Raw genomic sequence first — 21,915 nt, 5'->3', positions numbered from 1 at the left:
GACTATAATTGTCCTAGCAGCCTCATCCGAAGAGATAACTCCCACCCATCCCAAATTTGAAACCCCGTATATAGGTCGGTTGTGACTTGTTCTTCCAACTTAATGACATTAGCAGCAGAGGATTGGATAGAGCCCAGTAGGAGTCGGTAACGCAGAGTTCTTTAAAATTTGTGGTCATTCCTAGATACAAGTGAAACTACCTGTAAGTTATCTCTTCGGATGAGGCTGCTAGGACAATTATAGTCGAACTTCGGTAAGTTCTCGTTTGACTGTTTAATTATGAATTTGTGTTCCACCTTAAATTTTTGCGAACGTTGTGAATACGGTTGAAGATACACAGAACAAAGTTGTAGAGTATTAAATTTTCATCAAAACAGTTGGGACACCATATTTCTGCTTATTTAAAGAAATAATTCTGTAAAATGCGACGTTGGCGTTTTTATAGTTTTGAATCAACTAATAATAACAATAACTAATAAGCTTCTGTGTTGGTAAAAATGTGAAAATATTTTGACGCAAAGCGACAAATGTGGCACCTGCTAAATGAATACGTTTGTAACAAACATTAAAATGTGAACACATTTTATTTGTCTACATTAAAAATCTAGGACTTGTATAAATATTACCGTTACAACACCGACGAATGGAGTTTTTGAAATATGAATGTCATAAAATGTGACAAATAATTTATTGCGAAAAGAGCCATTAGATGTACTTTATTACGATATTATTGTTCATATGCAACAATGTTTTTATCACAAAACAAGAATATAAACTTTAAAATTGCATTTTATGTGCAAGTTTTTTTCCATATTTTTTATGAAAATGTGGCACAACGGTATCATTTTAAACACAAATTCGGTGTCACTTTTGGTGAAAGCGATACTCTGTCAACCTGCGTAATAATGAGCAATTTTTCACGCACTCTGATACCACCTAAGGTGCTCGCACGAATCCAAGATCGATGGCTCCGTCAATATTTCCCTAAAACAGGCAAATTGATGCGAATTTGAAATAATGACGCGAACGCCGTGATTCTACCAATAATTAACTCGCATCGATTTTTTAAGTGCGTAACAAAAGGTCAGCAAATGGCGGGTGGTTTTTGCCCTTGTAGCCGATGTTGTCGACAGGACGTGAGGGGTAAGGGCCACGATATTAACCCCTAGCTGGATGATGCATGTCTGCAAGTGGCAGAGCTGCTGGAGTCGGGCAATAACTCATGTCAGAAGCTCTATCACCTCCTGCATGGACGTGACGGGGAATCTCGACGACGAAGAGAACATCCCTCAGACTTATTGACGGACACCTTATTGCGTGACTCGACCGACAAAAACCGGACGCTCTTTTAATTATTTTTACGACACATACGCACCTCGATGCGATCTTTCTCAGCAAATGCCGGATTTTTGCTCACAAAAATATCACGCATAATAAAATTGTAATACAGTGGTCAGTGGAATACGATTATAACAAACACCGAAAATGCAGCAAAATCAGTTCGTTATATCCGAAGTTGCTTACAAGATAAATTAAATAAAGTGAAACATGAAATAAGACGAAATCAATAAGTATCTATTGTAGAAAAAAAACACATGAAATTTTTGGAAAACAGAAATATATAGTGTACAGGCTGATTTTTTTCGGGCCTACATTAGACACTTTTGCTAGAGCTTTAATATGCTTTAATATTTTACATACAATTTAAATCGACCATTCTGAGTTCAACTTAATTATTTCCAAAGTGGCTAAATTTTCGGAAGTACGAGAAATTCGCGCTAACTTTAAAATTTTTAATAGTAACCAACTATTTTTAATGCATTTTTTAATTTACCTTCTCAAACTGAGTAAAATGTACTTTATTTGTTAGTACTTATCTGTTATATTTTTTGACGTATGTCAATTTTCTTATACAAATTTTCATTTGCAGAGGTTTACTTGAAATTATTACACTTTACAATAGGTAAATAATTCTTTTTGCATTTGATAGCCCAATGTTTGAAGGGTCTTCTCAAATCTTCTCAAATTGCAAAGCTACTATAATTTTTTGAAAATAATAATTAATAAATAATTAAAAAACAGTTTTTTCAAATGTAATAATCCTGTTTTTTCAATGACAATTAAAAAAACATCAATTTTAATGCAGACTGATATTAACATCTATATCTATCTCTTACAGTTTTTGAAATAATCGCAAAAAACTGCATTTTACCTCGTTATATTTTCATTTTTAATCAAGTAAATTTTTGAAAAATACAAAAAAATTGTGCTATTAATTAAAAAAATGTTTGATTTGTTCACTGTTTTCATTCAAAAAGTTTAAAATTCGATGTCAGTTACTGTACATAATTTACTAACTTACAATAAACCGTCATTAAATATTATTGTTTTACTGCTTATTCTATAATAAACCAGCTAAAAATTAAAAAAAATATTGTAGTTTGACAATTGTTGACCATTTTGCAAGGTCTACTTGATAACTACGAAAATTAGGAAGTAAAATCAGTCTTTTGTGATTTTTTTCAAAAACCGTAAGAGATAGATATAGTAGGACGTACTGATAAAAGTTACCGTAAATATATCAATGTTCTTTCAATTGCCGTTAAAAAAATTAAACAAAACTGATTTATAGAAGTTATTTAAAAAAATCATACTAGCCATGAATTTTGACAGTTGACAATTCTAAAAATCTTAGAAGACTCTTCAAACCTTCAGTTATAAAATACAAAGAAAATTATTCACTTATCACGAAAGATTCAAAAGTTGTATTATTTTAGATAAACCCTTGCAAATGAAAATTTTAACAAAAATTTGACAGATGTCGAAAACTGTGACTGTTAAGTACATAAATTTTAGTCAGCTTGAGTATTTCAAATTTCAAAATTTCAAACTTGGCACCAATTTTTGTAGTTCCGTATGCTCAGCCATTTGAAAAATAATTTTGTTGAATGGTCCATTTGGATCGTATACAAAATTGGTATATTAAAAATTGAAAAGTTTCTAAAAGTTTCACCCTATATTTACTGTATAAATTTTACAAGTGTGCAAATATTGTAACGGGTGATATTAGAGCTCAAAAAAGTAAAAATAACTCAACTTGCATTATTCAAATATTTATACAATGTGTTCAAAAATGGTTGTTCATCAAGTCACCTATGAAATTTGAACGTAATGTCCCGCTTAATTTAAATTGTAAATGCCGTCAAACTGACAAATCCATCAAAATAAAGACTTGGAATCCCAAAATGAAAGAATACACATCAACAAAAATCACAGAAATACAAAACGCAAATTAAGACAAACCTTACACTTGAAACAACAATGCCGAAAAATGCAAAAAAGTGAGCAAAAAACTATTTGACAATAAAATTACAATAAGCTATTTAGACTAATCGGCCCATTGAATTCGAATTCTATAGTCAACTTGATGAACAACCATTTTTAAACACATTGTAAAATTTGGAACCAACAAAAATTTTAAATTAATCTTATCTCTGAGCTTAGTTCTTTAAATTGAGTTAAAATTAGCAAAATTAGCCACAGAAAAAAAGACTTCTCAAAAAAATTATAAAAAAGTAGAAAAGATGATTTTTTGTGGTGAAGATACTACTGAATTTTATTTGCTCAAATGTCACCGCCTATTAGTCATGTAAACTTAGAAAAAAATGATATCAAAAGACGCAAACTTAGTTGATATTGCGTTTTTTGAGGCATTTTTAGTCGCTAAAGTGGAGGTTACACCCTCTAAATCTCAAAAATTAGTAAAAGTCGTAAAAGTTTGGAAAAACTAAGTTAACTAAAAACACACGTTTTTATTGGTTAAAATACTTTTTGTTAGTAATTCAATAATCTATTCATCAGTTAACGATTTTTTTGCTCCTTTGTCTTTGTCAACCCCAACATTGTCCTTAAAATTCCGTAAAAAGTTCGTTATAAACAAAAAATTACGTCACATTTTAAGTTAAATTTAGTTAGTTGTATCCGGAAGTTAGTTATAAGCGGGTTCGCTGTTGTACATTGAGCTAATGGAAAGATTTTAGATGCTTGAAAAACAGTACCTTATTGCCAGAAGTTCGCTATAATTAGTTTAATTTTTTTGTAAAATGTAACAAAGACAGATAACTCAATCTCTTTGTGCAGGAAGTACTCATGGTTAAGGAATGTTTCTTTTTCGAATAGATATTTTAGTTTCTAAGATACGGAAATGCAAATATGATTTTGGGCTCAAAAAAATTGTAAAAAAGCCGTTCCTACAAATGGTTTTAAATGTGTGCTTGTTTGTAATTAGTAACAAAAAGCCAAATTATATCGTCAACCTTTTCAATAAAGGAAAAAGTTCTAGTGAAGAGTCTGTTCAAATATTTACGTTGGCAAGCGAAGTCAACCATTCTTTCTCAACTTGCTTGTTTTGTAATAAACTTAAAGTCTTAAGGTCAGATCACATTATTCAGCCACAAGTTTGCTAGCGTCAGCTACTTATCACGAGAATGAATAGTTTACTAAAACTGAGAATTATGCAGGACAGATGAGTTGCGGGAAGTTGAGTTTGAAATTTATGTAAGGATTGCAACTAGACAGTGTTTTAATTTAACGGAAAATCGAAAACGTCAGCAAAGTTAAGTACACAAAACATTCTTTTTTTAAATCTCAAATTTTCGGTAAATTTTAGATTCCAAAAACGGTTCAAAAATCGTTTACTTGATGTATCATACGCTGAATACAGTGAAACAGGTTAAAATTCTCGTTGATAAATAGTTTTTTAAGAAAATGTTTCACAAAAAATCGATATTTACAATAACTTACAACCAAAGAACTTGCCTAAACAAACCGTTTTGCTCAAGCAAAAACCAAAAATGCCCCTGTAGCCAAGTTTTGTCTTAATTAATAGCATCCTCGTGCTATTAATTTGTCTATATTTTTATGACCTGAGTCTTAGAAATTATAAGAAAAACACAAAAAACTGTTAGAAAATCTATAAAAACTTTCTAAGGTGACAGTATAGTATATAAATACCAATACAAATTTCATAAAAATTGCTTAAATATTTTTCAAGATATAAAAATAAATATCTTTCTTTAGGGTTATTTTTTAAGAGCAATAAATCAAAAAAAAATTTTTTTTTCAAAAATAAAAAAATTTAATTAATTAGTTTTTAATTGTTAGTTTATTGTTACAATATTCGCGTTCGTTTGTGGGACAGCTTCTATACCTCGGATTTTTTGTGGCAACAGGTACTTCGATTTACAGAGGTTCTACTGTACAGCCACAGGATGGGAAGAAACAATGGATACAAAAAGTAACCAGAGATTTTTTTAAGAGACCGTCAAAGTTCAAAAATTATTTTTATTTATTTTATTTATGTTTTATTATGTTTTTAACTGCTATCAGAGCCACATATTTTGGTGTCATTTCATTTTTATGCAAAAAACAAGAATCCTAAAATCCAGGTTCTAATCGCAATGATAGTTTTAGAATGAGCTAACGAGTTTGAAATTTTTGTCGGTTGTTGAAAGAAAGGGCATCGATTTTTGGGTTGTGGTGTTAAAGCGCTGCCGCAAGAGCCACATTTCATTTAATCAGGAAGAACGACCATCGAGGGTGTTAAAGAAGCGCAGTCTATTACCGTTGAAAAAGTGGGTGTGAAACGTTCTGGTTGCGGTCCTGTTGTGAGTAGCGTTCTCGCGTGGTCCCGGGACTCATAAATAACTTTAATTTCCCTTTAATTGGCAAACTTCTTGGAGTTTTCCCGAGTTCGGCCCGATTTTATAATAAAATAGTGTGTTTTGTCGCAAGATTTGAATAAAATCCGGGGGCCCTCTTAAATTAAAATCCCCAATCGATTTTTGTCGTCCCAACGTCGGGATTTCGCTGGCTTATCTGTTATCGAAGTGAATATCCCTGTCCTTATGAATAAAAATGAGCGTATCATAAATAGAGATATTCCTCGTTTGGCGACGAAAAATATGAAGTGTGCGGTTGTGTGCTGAATAAATTACGCTCTTAAACTCTTTGATTTATCTTGGAAAAGAAACTAGAAACTTGGCGATTATCGAAAAAGAGCAACGCTTTAGTGTATTTACTCAAATCCGAACATACGAGCAAAATAAGGAAAGTTTTTTATTTGTCCTCAAAATAGAATTTTGAGGGAGTATTAAAGTTTCGCGGACGGGACCCCGAGGCGCACTTTTTCAATCCTCCAATTCCCTGAACTTGCGATTAAAATCGTTCATATTACAGTTTTCTTTAAAGCTCCTAAATCAAAACATTTTAAAGGATTCATGTGACGCTGCAACGCCGCTTTACAACATGGCGTTCTGCCAGCGTTGAGGAAATTAATAGCTTTTTTCTTCATCAGGAATGTTTTACGACTGCTACGATGGAGCATTTTTCGATCTCAGGTGGCAGCAAACGCAGCATTTTTCAATTTGTTTAGTTTTTACGCCACTTATTAAAATGTTCGGAGTCGAAACAGGAGACAAGAGAAAAATTTGAGATAGTTGTGAGAGTCTAAGGAAGAATAAACAGCGTTGTAAAAGCTTTCTGTTTGCCTAATTGTTTAATCTCACTTTTACATTAGTGCAGTGTACCTACATAATTATCAAGCTCTTATTCACTGCATGCTGCTAATGGCCCAGTTGTTGCATTTATGCTTTTAAAGATGAAAGAGTTATTCCGCTATCACGAACACAAAAAATCGAGTAAAAATTGCAAAATAGCAATATTTGCGCAACTATTATATGTAACACTATGTTGATAACCATTAAAACTAATTACTTTACTCACGTTTGAAAGAAGAAAAAATTTGAACGTCAGAAAGAAATATCTCCTAACGATTAATATTTTTGTACAGCGAATTTAAATGAATTAAGTAATTCATTAATAAATTTTAATTATACGGCATTACAGAAAAAATGAAAAAATTCACTTGCATAAGACAATATTTGATAGTGCAATAATACGTTGTATGTTTACACTTTTTATAATTTTCTTTTTAATTATCATTACTTCACCTTTTTAGTTCTGTTTTTGCATTTACTACTTTCTTAACTATTTATTAATTTTAGTGTTATTGTTATTTATTGGAAAAATGTATTATTTCTTTACTTAACTTCACTTCAACCCTTTCTGTTCATTTTTTTTTAATTAAGTTAATCTTAGTTATTTTTTTTGTTGTTTACTGTTTTGATATCTCTTTCTAATTTACTTTACATCTTCAGTCAATTTACTACTTATTTCTATAATTTTCATTCAAAACTTTTTATTCTTGTTTCCATTCCAATATTGTCGTCAGGATTTATTCTTAAATATTTTAGCAGCAGGTTTTTGGAGCATTTTATTACATTTTTTAATTTTGTTGCTTGTTTCTTCCTAAAACGAGTTTTATTTCTTTTAGTCTTTTATTAAAGCAAGTAGTTTCGTCTTTTAAATCTTTTAAAACACATTAATTTATCGTTTCATACTTTGTTCTCGCTTTCACTAATTCCTTTATTTCTTGTTTTAATTTTAATTTTTCTGTTATTTACAATTTTGTGTTTTTTCTAATTATTACCCTGCTTTTTCTGTTCTGCCTGTTGTTTTACTACTTTAGTAAGTTTTTATATTTCATGTTTAGCTTTATTCTCACTACTTTTATTCTTGTTACATTATTTTTGTTTCTTGCTATTTTTTTATTTTTTTAATACTTTATTACATTTCTATCTATTTTATTTCACTTTCTTCTTTTTTATTTGCATTCTTTTGGGTTGGCAGTATTAATTTTTTCTATTGTTACTCCATATTTAGAGTTTTATACATTGTTTAATTTTTTTTCTATTTATTCATTTTATAACTATTATTGTACCTTTTGTTTTACTTATTACTGTAATTTTTTTATTTTCAGTTTAATTTTTTTATCCCCTATTTTTTATCTTTTATTATTTTAGTTTTAATCCTTTCTGTAATTTGTTTTTTATGTACTTGTTGGAATAAAACAAAAACGGACTGATGTAATAAACATAATGAAAACAAATAATTTCGATGTACTTGTATTTTTTTTACTGATTAATATTATTATTGTATTAATGTTTTTACCTTTTTTCTTCAGTTTGTTATATTTTGTGTTTTGCAGCTCAACTTCTGTGTCCCTGCACTTTTTGTAAAATTGTAGGATGGTTTTTTATTTTGTAGGAATTGTAAAAAAAAACGAAAAAATTCACATGTATAGAGAGAGATATAAAGTAGTTGATATCAATAGCACCTACATACGTTTACACTTTTCATAGGTTTTTTAAACTAAATTAGTTTCTTTTTTATGTAGTTTTTATTATTTATTATACAAATTGTGTTTTTTTTAATTTTAGTGTTGTTGTTATTTTTTGTTATTGTTATTTCTTTTAATTATTTCTTCACTTAATGTAGTTCACTCTTTTGTATTCAGTTTTTTCTTTTACTAAATTAATCTTAGTCATTCTTGTTTTTTGTTATTTACTGCTTTGATACCTCTAAATCTTCAGTCGCTTTACTACACATTTCTTTTCTTCCTTTAAATAACTATTTATTATAATTTTGATTTTATAATTTTTGTCAATGAAATGATGGCCAAGGATTTTTTTAAATTTCTTTTTTGGCAAATGTAGTACATATATTTGAACATTTTATTACATTCTTCCATTTTGTTTACGTGTTTTTATTTTTAAAACTAGTCCTTGTTTTTTTATGATTATTTCATAAAAGGTAATAGTTTTCTCTCTCAAATCTCTTAAACATCATTATTTCATCTTCTTTACTCTGTTTTCGCGTTCACCACTTTCTTAATTTTTTGCTGTTATATTTACAATTTTGTGATTTCTTCGTCAGTTATTAATTTGTTTTTTTTTCGGTTTTTTCGATTGTTTCACTACTTTAGTATACTTTTATATCTAATTCCATGTTTAGTTTTATTCTTTCTTAGATCCGTTTCTTCACTTTGCACAACATCTTCAGTTTTGTTTAAATATTTTATTCCACTATTTTATTTTTTCTTCTTACTATTTTTTGTTTTTTTTTAACATTTCATTTTATTTTTTATAAGTTCAGTTTCTTCTAATCATTTTCTTATAAATTCTTTGTCACATTTTTGAACATTTTATACTATTTTCTTCGTTTTTTTGTTTCTTTTTGGGTATGACACTTTACAGGGGTTTATGCTTTGTTTAATGTTTTTCTATATTTATTTATTTTATATTTGTATTTTTATTTTGTTTTACCTGTTATTGTACTTTTTTCTCTTTCTGTTTTTTGTTCTACTTTATTCTGTCGTCTTTATTATTTTAGTTTTAATCCCTTTTGCGATTTATGCTATATTTAAATTCTTGTTGTATAAAATAAAAAAAAGACTGAAGTAATAAACAAAATTACAACCGATAATCTCTTCAGTTTGTTATATTTTGTCTCGCAGTTGTGAAAGAAATTAAATATTTTCTCGAATGTCTCTGCACCTCTCGTAAAGCTGTACAGTGGTGTTTTATTTTGCAGAAGGTGTAACTTTGTTATTCTAGGTTTAACTCGGCGCAGCTTTAAAATTACTATTAAATTAAATTCCACAGATATCAGTTTCTCGCGAGGCAAGTTTTAAGTTTGTAACACGTAATTGCAATTATCCTAATATCTTGAACACTTAGTTCTCAAAGCATATGTATATTTCTGCGTCTTGCTCAAAACATTTGTTTTGGTTTGGAAGCGGTTGTTTGGCGGTGTTCATTTTGAAAGTTTTAGGCTAGTAAAATGCAAATTATCCTCCAGTTGCTGGCTAATTATGGCCGTTTGTTGCGTAATTTCGGAGCGTAATCCTGCGAACAACGTAATTATAAGATTCAACTAATAGAGCCCTCGGTTCAAAGCAATAGCCAATTATCGGACTTTCGAATTGGATTTTTTCCAATACGACGTCCTCGAATAATTAAACACTTTCTGCTAGCTTTAATGAAATTCTAATACACTCGTTGATAAATAATTATTGTTGTTGGGACTGGAATTGAGTTAGCGCCCCGTCAAATTGATTTAATTGGAGGATTCACGAAATTTTAAATGAATAACAATGCGAACTTTTAGGAAATTTTAACTTGGCGAGAAGTTCGATGGTCAAACCGATGCTTTTATTCCCTTTTCTTTCGCTGAAAGAGACTCCAACTCCGAGGATTACTCAATTTGGGGCAGTTTGTTGACTTTAAAGTCAAGATTGACGACGCTAGTTGTTAAATTTGATAATGATAGACAGAACATGGCGCAAATGTCAATCAATACTGGAAATGTTTCCACTAATAGTAATGTAATGAAATAATGATTTATTTTTGATAAGTCATTCTGGGTTTAATAATTAAGTACGAACAGTAACAAGCAAAAACTTTTCAACAAATTCGTATAATACTAATGATAAAAACAAATTACAAAGTCGAATTCTACAATTTAATATTTTGGGGTAGACTACATCGTCATGTTAATTAAAATTTTCCATATTAGAGGAGGATGCACGAGTATATACATCAAAGTTATAACTAACCAACTACAATTTAGTGAATTATAAAATGCTCCACAGCGGCACAAAAAGACCTACTTGGACATCCGAAAACAACGAACTAATTTACTTTTTTGTCACCAGCTTTTCGTCACGCCCTGTATTCATATTTTGTGTAGAAATTCAACCAATTAGATACCTTTTCCTTTTAAACTAAAATGTTTAAATTACAGGTTAGGACGTACACTACATAATGCATCTTAATAAACACCATAACCTATTGAATTTTTTCATGTTCAAGTTCTTTCACCACGCGATTGATTTTTAATAAATACCTTCAGCTGGAAATTTGCCATAAATATTAAAATGGCGCTAAAGATCTAACGGTAACTTTGAGTTAGGTATCTGACAATTTCACTTTTTAACTACTGAATCAATAGTTAATCGTTTATCAATATTTAAAGTTAAATATCTTTTGAGTAATCAGTAAGAGACATTAAACTCTTAATGATTGTAGAGACACAATTTAATGTTTTTTTTATGAGAATAGTGTTTTATTTAAAATTTTTATTTTTTTAACTTTTCGATAGCAGTGAGCTAAAAGAGTATATGCTTTAAGTGTGAACTTTCTTCTTTAAAGTGGTGTCAGTCTTACTTTTCTTGTATTCTTTGTTTTGTTGTAATAAACTTTTTTAAAAAGTGTTTGTTTTAGTCAGAAAAAAAAAACAAATTATTTAAAAAACTAAGCAAAAGCGACAAATAATAAAAAATAAACAATAAAAACATCAGTGTCAAAATCTACATGCTAAAATGTAATAAAGTACAGTGTTTCATTAAAAAAAAATATAAGTTTGTATTGTATCTAATTATGGAAACATCCTATATACTTGTAAATAATGTTTGGTGCGCCCAGGGAGTAAATAGTTGTAGAAAAATTGTTCAAAAATTCACGAGATTAGTTGTTTCCTTTTTTAAATCTCTTAAACCTCATTAGTTTGTCATTTTATACTCCGTTGGCGTTTCACATAGCAACGAGTTTTCAATATTTTAAAGCAACGTGTTTTAAATTAAAATATTCCAACAAACAAAATTTGAATAACACTTATGCAAAAACACTTATGCAAAAAAAAGTTCTCGGGTGTCTAGGTATGCGACATCCCTCGAACTTTAAACTTGTGTTTTTGCACTCGTATTATTGATAACTATAATTCTTGTTTTATTTTTAATTTTAGTATTGCAGTTGTTTTGTCTTGTATCTTTTTTTTTTCATTTGTAGAAATCCCTTAATCCGTGCCACTTACGACGCTTGTGAGTTTAAATTTGTTGTATTAGAACAAAATGTACTCGTTTTTATCATAAATATCGGTAATACACAGAGATAATCAAGTACATTGTAATCAAATAAATTTCATGCCTTCTACTAACTGTGCTAATACTATTTAGGAGCATATCAGTGGCGTACGCTTGATCTCCAACATAAATTTAAATATTTCTATTTCGAAAATGGTAATTCTATGAATTTTTTTCTATCTTTTCCAGGATGTATTCACTTCATACCACCATGAGTAGAAGTTTATCCGTCTATTTAAGAATCACGCTGTATAGTGTAGATTAGTTTTTTCTGCTGATTGTTGTACTACTTTAGAAAGTTATTATATAGTATAGCATAATATTTAGTTTCATTTTAGTTTCATTTTTCTTATCTGCTTACATCCATTTCCTCATTTGCTCTTGAGTTTTGTTTGACTTTTTTTTACTATTTTCTATTTGCTTTCATAAATTTTTTATTTTTATTTAATTTTTGATCCCAGTATTGTCTTCAGTGTGTCAGTGGCTTAAGCATTTTTTCTAAAAAATTTTTTTGTTTTGTTTTGGCTTCTAATAAGTAAAAATAATAACTAAAAAATATTCGACTTCAAAAGCTAATTTTATAAATTTTAAAATTACGTCGTGCCTCAAGACTGGTCTTATAAAACCTCCTTTTTAATATACTATTTTTAAATGTATTTTCTAAAAAAAAAAACTGCAAAAACTAAGCACAATAGGCCAATAACAATTGAGTTTAGAAACATAAGTGTTAAAAGCTATATCAAAATATGCAATATTGAAAGTGTTTGATTGAAAAAACTTAAGAAGTTTGTTTTCTAGCTACGTTACAATTTTTTTTGTATATTTAGAGGGATAGTATTTACGGCTTCTGTAAAAAATATTAGTAATGGACTTTTTTAAATTGTTGAGACACCCTGTATATCTACTCGTAAAGTGTTAATATGTATCAATTTTCCCAGAGCAGCCTGAACTTGAGCGACCGAAGCGAATTTTGGTTTCTGTGTTTAGGATAATAATTGTGTGAGCCAAGAGGGAATTCCTGACAGACCAAAGACATTATTAGTTCAATGGAAACTTCGGAGCTGGGCTGTAAAAGGAAAATTTAAACCCATAAGGCACACAGAAACAGGTTTATGTTAATGAATAGTTAAACAATCATCCGTTTATTTGGCAAAAATCTAATTACAGTGAATTATAATAAACTAAAACGATTATTTTATGTGGTCATATTTTTTACGACCGCCATCAAAATATTTACGGTTATCATCATCACACAAGTATCATTTTCATGTTTACGACATAAAAAAGTATTTGAATGCAGTTGGAAAAAATCGAAACAAATAATCAACAAAGTCTTGGTGGCCGCTCTGTAATAAGATGTTAATATTTAATTATTCTAAAAAAAGTCAACAGAGAAGGTTTTAAGAATTTGCACACGAAATAAGTTTAACGGTGGGGGAAGTAATTATCCAGTAGAATTTAATTGTTTATTAGGAAAACAGTACAATGGGTTTAACAGGTTTATTACTTTGCACACCTACTGTATCATTAACGACTTCAAACAGGTGCTCATGACATTGCAGCGGGTGTGGAAAACTACAACACTATAAACTCCAGAGTATTTGGTTACTTAGAGAATTTCATTATTCATTGTTTTTTTTTTAATTTTAATTATTCATGTTTTGCTGTTTGCACTGTATTTCTATTTTCTTAAAAAATACAGGTGTCCCAGCGAGTTGTAAAAGTTGAAAACTTTTTTACAAAAGCCGTCGATTCTAACTCTCTGCTTCAACTAAAATTTTCAAATATACAGAATGTTTCACTTGTTTCAGAAATAAGCTACAATACAAACTTATGTTTTTCTAAATAAAACATCTTAAATTTTACTGCATTGTTGAACGCAAAACACGTTTTCTTTATTACACAAAAACTACTATTTAAAGTTAAATAAATTTTAAGTAATTAGAAGAGGCACTTAACTGTCAATATTTTTAGAGAGCCTTTTAGGTTCAAAAATTTATCAAAATAATTAAATTATTTCAAAAACTACGTAAAATCTACGGAGTAGTACAACTTAAGGAAACAAGATACAAAACTGAAGAATTTTTTGAAATGAAAGAAGTAGCACGGCAGAATTAAAATGTGGGCGTTTCGAGCGTTAAATCGTTTCGGCGCCAAATCGTTTTAACATAATTTAAATCTAACCAATACACTAATTACTTTGAAAAAAAAAATGCATAAATAATAACCTACAGACTGAGAAAAAATTTCGACTAAAATTTTTATAAAAATCGTAAGTAAAGGATTATTTAAAATTTATAATTTGTGCTTCGTACAATACTTTTTACGACGCTGCGAATACGGATACAGATTTAAGGAAAATGTTAGAAAAAAATGTGTATAGAATCAATTAGATTAAACCATGCGCCGTTTGGATTGCATGCAGCAATGACCTTCATTTTTGTAGGAGATCATAAAAAAAACCTTTCTCTACAATATACAGACCGATCCAGAAATACTGAGTCTGTTGGCAACACTGGACTTAAATTTTTAAGGATACTAATGGAATACGCTTCCAGTTAACAACAATTTAACATTCTTGTGGGGTTGTACGTCAAATAATTGTCAAGAAAAATCGAATTCGGTTGCAATGTTGTAAATTACAAGCACAAACACTTTCAAATGTGTTGCCAACAGACTCAGTATTTCTGGATCAGTCTGTATAAAAAATTGGGGTCGCAAGGCTTTTTGTTTTCTTTTTATTTAATTCAAAAAAATTATTTTTTTTTTAAATTCACAAATAACATAGTTTTATCTTGTACTTTAAAAAAAACATCTTTTTCTAGTCAACAGTTTAGGCACAAAAGACGTTCAAAATCGCTAATGCGACAGATTCGTTACGTTTAGTCAAAAGTTAATTTATACCTAAACTGTAAAACATAAAAATATAGTGTCACGTGCTTCTTTAAAAGAAACTGAATTGTTTACAACTTTTTTCTTTTTTTTTTGTATCTTCAACCGCATTCCCAGCGTTTTGATAAATATGTGGCAGTGCGCAAAGAATAATCGCTTAGATTTTTAAATTTGCTTTCCACCTTATATTTTTACGAACGCTGCGTGTAATAAACCGTGTAATAAACAAGGTTACAAAAAATTTAATTTTCTAGAAAAAATCCGCAACTCCACAATTCTGTATTCAACGGTTTAAGAATAAATTAACTTTCTAATACTTGACCACCATCAAAATAAGGCAAATCCGTCGCTTGAGCGACTTAGAACGACATTTTAGCCTAAATGGTTAAAAATAAGAATATATCGCCTTGGTAAACTTTTTTGTAGGAAATTTAATTCTCTTCGACAGCTCTTATGAGCGCAATTGGTTGAAAGTTTAAAACTTTTTTAAATGTACAATTTCAGAATTATGTTTATGTCTTACTATTGAGAATTTAATGCTCTATCTGTGTGTATTTTTCTTGTTTGCTATGTGTTAATTGTTATACAACTACAACCATTGTTTCTAATGCATGCTCTGAAATCTTAGACTTAATGTAACAATTGCGCTCTCTGGCGACAATAACAAAATTTTTGAGAATGGAAACGCTTTATTTGTACGTCGTTTCGTGTCCTAAAAAAGCGTGTTTTTGTCAAAAAGAATCTACTAATACTAATTTAGCTTAAAACATCAGTGTTAAAAGCTAAAGCTACATCCAAAAATGTAAAAAAATATTTACTGTTGTATTTAAATAAACTTTTAAATAAAATTTGTATTGTAAGTAATTTTGGAAACACCCTGTATGCTTGAAAATAATTTCAGGTGAGTCAGGAGTTTAGGATCTACAGCTATCGTGAAAGGACAATAATGGACTTTTTCAAATCTCTGTTTGCAGTTATACTCAGTGTCATAAAAATTGTAACACCAAAAAGGAATTGAAAGTTTTTTGATGAAACTTGGCACTAACATTAGACAATTAGCGGGTATTAAATGATTAAAATTTAAACGTTTTTAATCAAGTAGTAAAGGAGTTTTTAACACTTAAATTCTTTATCCACCAAGTGTTGTTCTTCCAATTTTTTGCGTTTCTGACAACTTTTGAAGTGATTTTTTTTAATTCGTTTAGTTTTAAGTGTTATAAAAACGGAAATGTGCCAACAATTCGACAAAAAAGAAATTAACCTGATTAAACAAATTTTGAAGAAGCACAATTTGTGGGCTACAAATAGAGGTTTTTTCATTTAGGAGAAATTGCTATTTGTTTAAATCGTAATCTAAGTACCATTATGTAATGTTATTAGTCATTGATTAGAGAAGGTTCAGTACAAAGCAGAAGAAAAAACAGACTTAAAAAAAACAAATGAAGTCCAAAATGGTCATCTTCGGATGGCAATAATCCAAGTACAAGAAAAATTTTTGACCAATGGTTGAGTTCGAAGGTCGTCGTACTTCACTTCTGACTGTTTACTATTGAATTAGGTTATTTGGACTACTTCTTGTTGGATTTCCTAGATGTGGCAGGAATAAGCAAAAACACAGCTTAAACCTGACATACCAAAACTTTTATTTGGAAGGACAACGTGTTTCAACCACAAAGTGGTCACCCTCAGGAGAAACTACACACTGTATACATTGACCACATTATGATTCAAATACTTTGTGTTTCGAAATAAAGGTTTGATGGGTCAGGCTTTGATATGCATTTTTGCCCATTCCTCCCATACCAAGTAAATCCAACAGGAAACAGTCCAAATAACCAATTTCGATGGTAAACTGTCTGAAGTGATAGAAGACGACCTTTAAACTCACCCATTGGGCAAAAATTTTTCTTGTAATTAAATTATAGCCATACTCCGAAGACAAGCATTTTTGTTTTTTTAAGTATGATTTTTTTGCGCTGTCCTGGGCCTTCTCCAGTCTATGACTGATAACATTGTTTAATGGTACTTCGATTTCTATTCAAACGACTAGCAATTTCTCTAAATGAAAAACCCCTATTTGTAGTCCAAAAACTGCTTAAATTGTTAGTAATTTTAGTTTTGTGGTCTCCATGTCTACTTGCGCTTTTAGAACACTTAAAACTAAACGAATTAAAAAATACACACATAAAAAGATAGTCAGAAAAGCAAAAAATTGAAAGAATAGCTTTTGCTTACAAAAAAACTTAAATGTTAAAAACGTCCTTACCACTTGTTTAAAATCGTTAAAACTTTTATCATTTATTACTCGTCAGTAGTCGACCATTTGTGTCAAGTTTCGTCAAAAATTGCAAATTTCTTCTTGGTGTTGCAATTTTTATGACATTGAGTATATTTTTAATAAAAAGCTCAAGTTAACCATACTAGAAATTGCTGTTGTGTGTCCAGTGCGTAAAAAATGTAATTGCATTCGAAATGGAGTTGCATCGCATCTTTCTCGACGGAAATACCGCTAGACAAGCACTTCGAGTGCATTTAGAAATCAATAGAAAGCCTTTCAGAAACTTAATTGTTTACAAATACTCAAAACTGATTTTGCCTCAGCTGCGATCCGAAAGCTATTTCTTTGCTAGGCCGAGAGGAACGGACGTTTTCCGCTTGTGAATTGTCAAATTAGTGTACGTCGATTCTAACTTCCGAACTACTTTATCGAATCGGTATGACGCCGTGAACAAAAGTTTAGACAGGAAAAATGTGAAACAAAAGATGTAAATCTTGCGATTGAGAGCGATATAAATAAGGCACTGATTTTATGCATTAAAACATAATTCAAACATTCCAATTTTTTTGCTCGTTTCGCGAATTAATAAAAGGGGTGTTTTATCGCTCCCGTGATATCTTTTCTCGGCGAAATCCAAAAGGAAACGTCCGATAAATCAGCGATTGGCAGTGGGTGCGATTATTTCTCGCCGGGGAAAATTCGTTAATAGGATAATGAGTTGCGTCCCTTGCGCAAACAATTTAATTTGTCGAATGAGCCGTCATGTCTCGGAAAATACAAAGTGAATCGTCTTTGAAGCGTGGCAGGCCAGAGAGCGGGAAAGGAATTATTCTTCTATAGAGCAGAAACGTGCCATCTTTATGTAGCCCCTACACAAAAAATTTAACATCCATTTCATTAAAATTTGAAAATCATTATTCTCTGGAGTCGAGAGGAGAGTGTCGCGACGGACGAGCGCCGGAATGGAACCGGTAAATGGTAAATTATTCATGGACATGCTGCTACTTTCAAAATTCCAGCACGCATTACACGACAATCCCATTCTGTTCTTGCGTTTTTATGCTCGATGCAAATGCGATCACGAACGAACAAATCATTTAATTCGCGAGGATACACCGATGGCACGCGTGTTATGATTTTTCTCCAAAGATGACAAGAAATTCACCAATGATTTCAAACAAAATTCGATCTTTTTTCACAAAGAAATCTTCAATACAATAAGTAACCGAAAAAATGTATGGACCATTGACTGAGTTGTCTTCTTTGAAACAACTCCAAAGTTAAAATTATGTACAGGGTGCTCAAAAACTGGCGCACCAACTCAGTGGTACGTTATTGAGAAGCAAGTGCAGATTACGGGAAAAATGTTGAAAAAAATCCTAAAGTTATATTTTAAAAAATCTGGAGCTACAAACTTATTGTGTTAACTTCTTTAGTTTTCGTTATTTTTTTATATTTATATGTTTCATACCAGGTAATCGTTCCGTAACAAAACGATGAATAATTATTTTAAAATTTATTATAAGATTTTAGCAGTTTTTTTAATTTAAAAAAGTTAAAATTCATCCAAAAAATCATAATGTGTAGATGTGCCAACACTGGGAAATATTTCCTAGGAAACCGTTTCAAAAATAATTTATTTTTATTGTTGCTCAAATTCTATTGCAATCATGACTGTTAGACAACGTTGCCACGTATCATTTATCTAAAATCCGTTATTTATCAATAACTTTAATACAAAGAATTTTTTTACTATTTTTACCTTTATATGTAACCAGTTCTCTACCACCGCCAGTTTTTGAGCACGCTGTATAACCTATAATTTTTTCAGTAATTATTTATTTATGGATAAAAAAGTTTATTAGATTTTTGCAATTTTTTTTCTGGTGACCCTGAAGGCTTATCCTTATGTCTTTTTTCTTTGTTATAAGTTATAACCCAAATAAAGTTTTTTGCAAAACTCCAATTTTTTCATAGAAACGTACTTTTTTATTGTATGTGCATATTCTTGAATGTGATTTGAAATAAAATAATACAATTTTGCGCAGGAATCTGAATAAATGTACAGCGTGTCTCAAAATTGGCGAATTCTGAGTTCAGAACACTGTGTAGAATCACCTCACTAGTCCAATATAGAAGCAAAATAAAAATTAATAAGAGCCTTCCCACAAAAATATTCACTATTGGTTTGAAGGTACACTTCAGGTGCACATTGAATTGAGTTTTCTTCAAACGTAGGCAGAAAAATTCAGTGTTTGTTTTTATTTATGGAGAATAATAGGGTGAAACAATTTCTCAAAAAATTAGTTTTATTTTGGAGTAAAATTACAAAAAGTTGTAATTTTTCTTAAAAAAATGAGACAAAATATTACAAAAATTTTAATATTTTTAAACTTCAAAATAAAGTTAATTTTTCAAGAATCTGTTTTACATTATGATTCTTCACAATCATCTCCACCATAAATAACAATGAACACAAAATTTTTTAGTCTACATTTAAAGAAAACGCAATTTATAAACTGATCTTCACACCAGTGTATCTTTATGAGGAAGCTCTAAATATTTTTTTTCTATATTTGCATTACTAAAATAATTTTTTACGATGCTCGTCAATTTTGTGACACCCTGTAGAAATTATTTCTGACTATAGAATTTATGAATGTCCTTGAATTTATTAAGTGATGATGAAATAAAAAAACTTTGCAGTGTAAAAGCAAAGATAAAAAAGTTTAAAACCTGAGCTTTTTGCAGCATAAAAAACAAATATGTATATTGAATTATGGTTCAAAGAAAGCTTTTTTAATTTGAACAATGAAAAAAAATAGTATTTTTAATACAACGCGTTGCAACGATTGAAAGATTTGTTATTATTATTATTATTATTATTATTATTATTATTATTATTATTATTATTATTATTATTATTATTATTATTATTATTATTATTATTATTATTATTATTGTTATTATTGTTATTATTATTATTATTATTATTATTATTATTATTATTATTGACTTTATTTGTTTATTATTTATTTATTTATTTAATTCATTGAGTATAAATTTATTATACACTATACAAGCTGTTCAACTCAACGCTATGTGGTAAAGAAATGTAGAAATACACACTGGAAAAAATCCGTGTAAAGTTATCGATAAATAACGAAATGATATGTGGCAACGTTGTCTAAAAATTGTTATCATAATAGAATTTGATAAACAATAAAAATCAATTATTCCTGATAAAATTTTTTAGGAAATAACAGTGGTATTAAGTGTTGGCAAATCTACAAATTTTAGTTTTTTGCTAGTTTATATTTTTTTTAATTCAAAAAACTGTAGGGGCTGATAATAAATTTAAAAAAATTATTCGTCATTGTATTTGCAAACGAGTATTTAGCGTGAAACATAAAAACAATAAAAATTAATGAAGGTAACAAAATAATTTTGTAAATCTAGATTTTTTAAAATATATCTGAATTTTTTTTTTAAGATTTTTGTCGTAAACTGTACATCATAGAACACAACAACGTATCACTAAGTTATTGCGCCTTTTGTATATTAACTTTGTGTATATTCATTGTTATTTATTACATTTACGTTAACATCAGAACCCGGTTTTTGTATAACTGTATTATATATCCTACTTTTTACTAATCCGTTCAGGTAAGTAAATTAATCTTTGCTTCCTCTGTGTAGTCGCGTTTTGATATTTTCTAGTATTATTATTATTTTTTTTTTTGAAAATTATTATTCATAATAAAACTCCAAAAAATCGGATGAACAAAATTGTTTTAAATTACATTATTTTTATTGAAGATTTGATGAAAACTAAAATTAATTAATTAATTCTAGGATTGAAAAAGACCATTCATTTTTGAATACCTCATTATCACGAAAAGGATCAAACTACAAATTTTAAAAGTCTGCCACTAAAAATTGACCTGCTTCGAAATTTTCAATTTTTTCTATTAATTCCTGAGATATTTAAGGTTTAAAAAATTACTATGTAACTGACAAAAACCAATTTTGTTTAAAAAATCTTCCTAAAAAAATAGAATTAAGATGATGCATAATTACTACAAGTTGTTTCACAAAGTTTTACGAGACCTGCGTCTGTAAAATAATTAACAATTTGAAAACAAATTAGATAAACATTTCTAGTTTGTTCACTCGTTCAAAAAATTTAATCGTATACCAACTATTGTTTCCACAAATGAAATAATTTAATATGTATTTTTTGTATTTAGTGGTTTGTGTTATTCTATTTTGCATTTTTCCTGCTTTGGTTTCAAAAAATGTTCATTTTGAAACTGAAAGTAGTTTCACAAAGCGAACTTTTGTGCAACTCCTTTTAGTGAATTTTCAGGAGTTATATTGGTAGTGCTGGGCTGGGAGTCATCAGTCGTCACTGTGATTTACTGTGTGATCTGTCAACAGCATCAAGTCGTTTATTGATAAAGCCCGAATAAATAACAAAATTAAGTAGAAATAGTTTGAACAGATTTTGATAAGTTAAACTAAACAAAAACGAACAATAAAAATAAAAATAAAAAGTAAAAAAACAGTGTATTACACTCGTTGTATAAGACTTAATTGTGGCACTTATTCGTCGTGCTCCAAAATCATTCGTGCCACAATAGAACGTCTTATTAAACTTGTATAATAATATATTATTAAAGTATTATTTTATATTTTTGATTGATTTAATAAATATTTATTCATAATTATCGTTCTTAATATTAAAAGCCATAAGAACTGATATTTGCAATAACGTTTAATAAGTCAGATTATTTTTACTGAAAATATGGTTACACAAAACTAGAATTAATTCGTTAAATCTAGACTTGTGAAAAGACGATTAATTCAAGCGTATATTTTTATTTTAATTAATTTTAATTTAAAAAAATCTAAAATAATTTGG

General features: G+C 29.3%; 1 protein-coding gene across 1 annotated transcript in view; it reads right to left on the bottom strand.

Annotated features, from left to right (window-relative positions):
• The window catches only part of Pym (Partner of Y14 and Mago), a 442,733-nt gene that overhangs the window by 189,688 nt on the left and 231,130 nt on the right, over positions 1–21,915 (bottom strand). The gene's annotated exons all lie outside the window — the stretch shown is intronic.

The sequence above is a fragment of the Tribolium castaneum genome, chromosome 6 (assembly GCF_031307605.1).
Source record: "Tribolium castaneum strain GA2 chromosome 6, icTriCast1.1, whole genome shotgun sequence".
Lineage (NCBI taxonomy): Eukaryota > Metazoa > Arthropoda > Insecta > Coleoptera > Tenebrionidae > Tribolium > Tribolium castaneum.
Note: the sequence above shows the minus strand (reverse complement) of the source record. Positions and strands in the feature narration are given on the sequence as shown.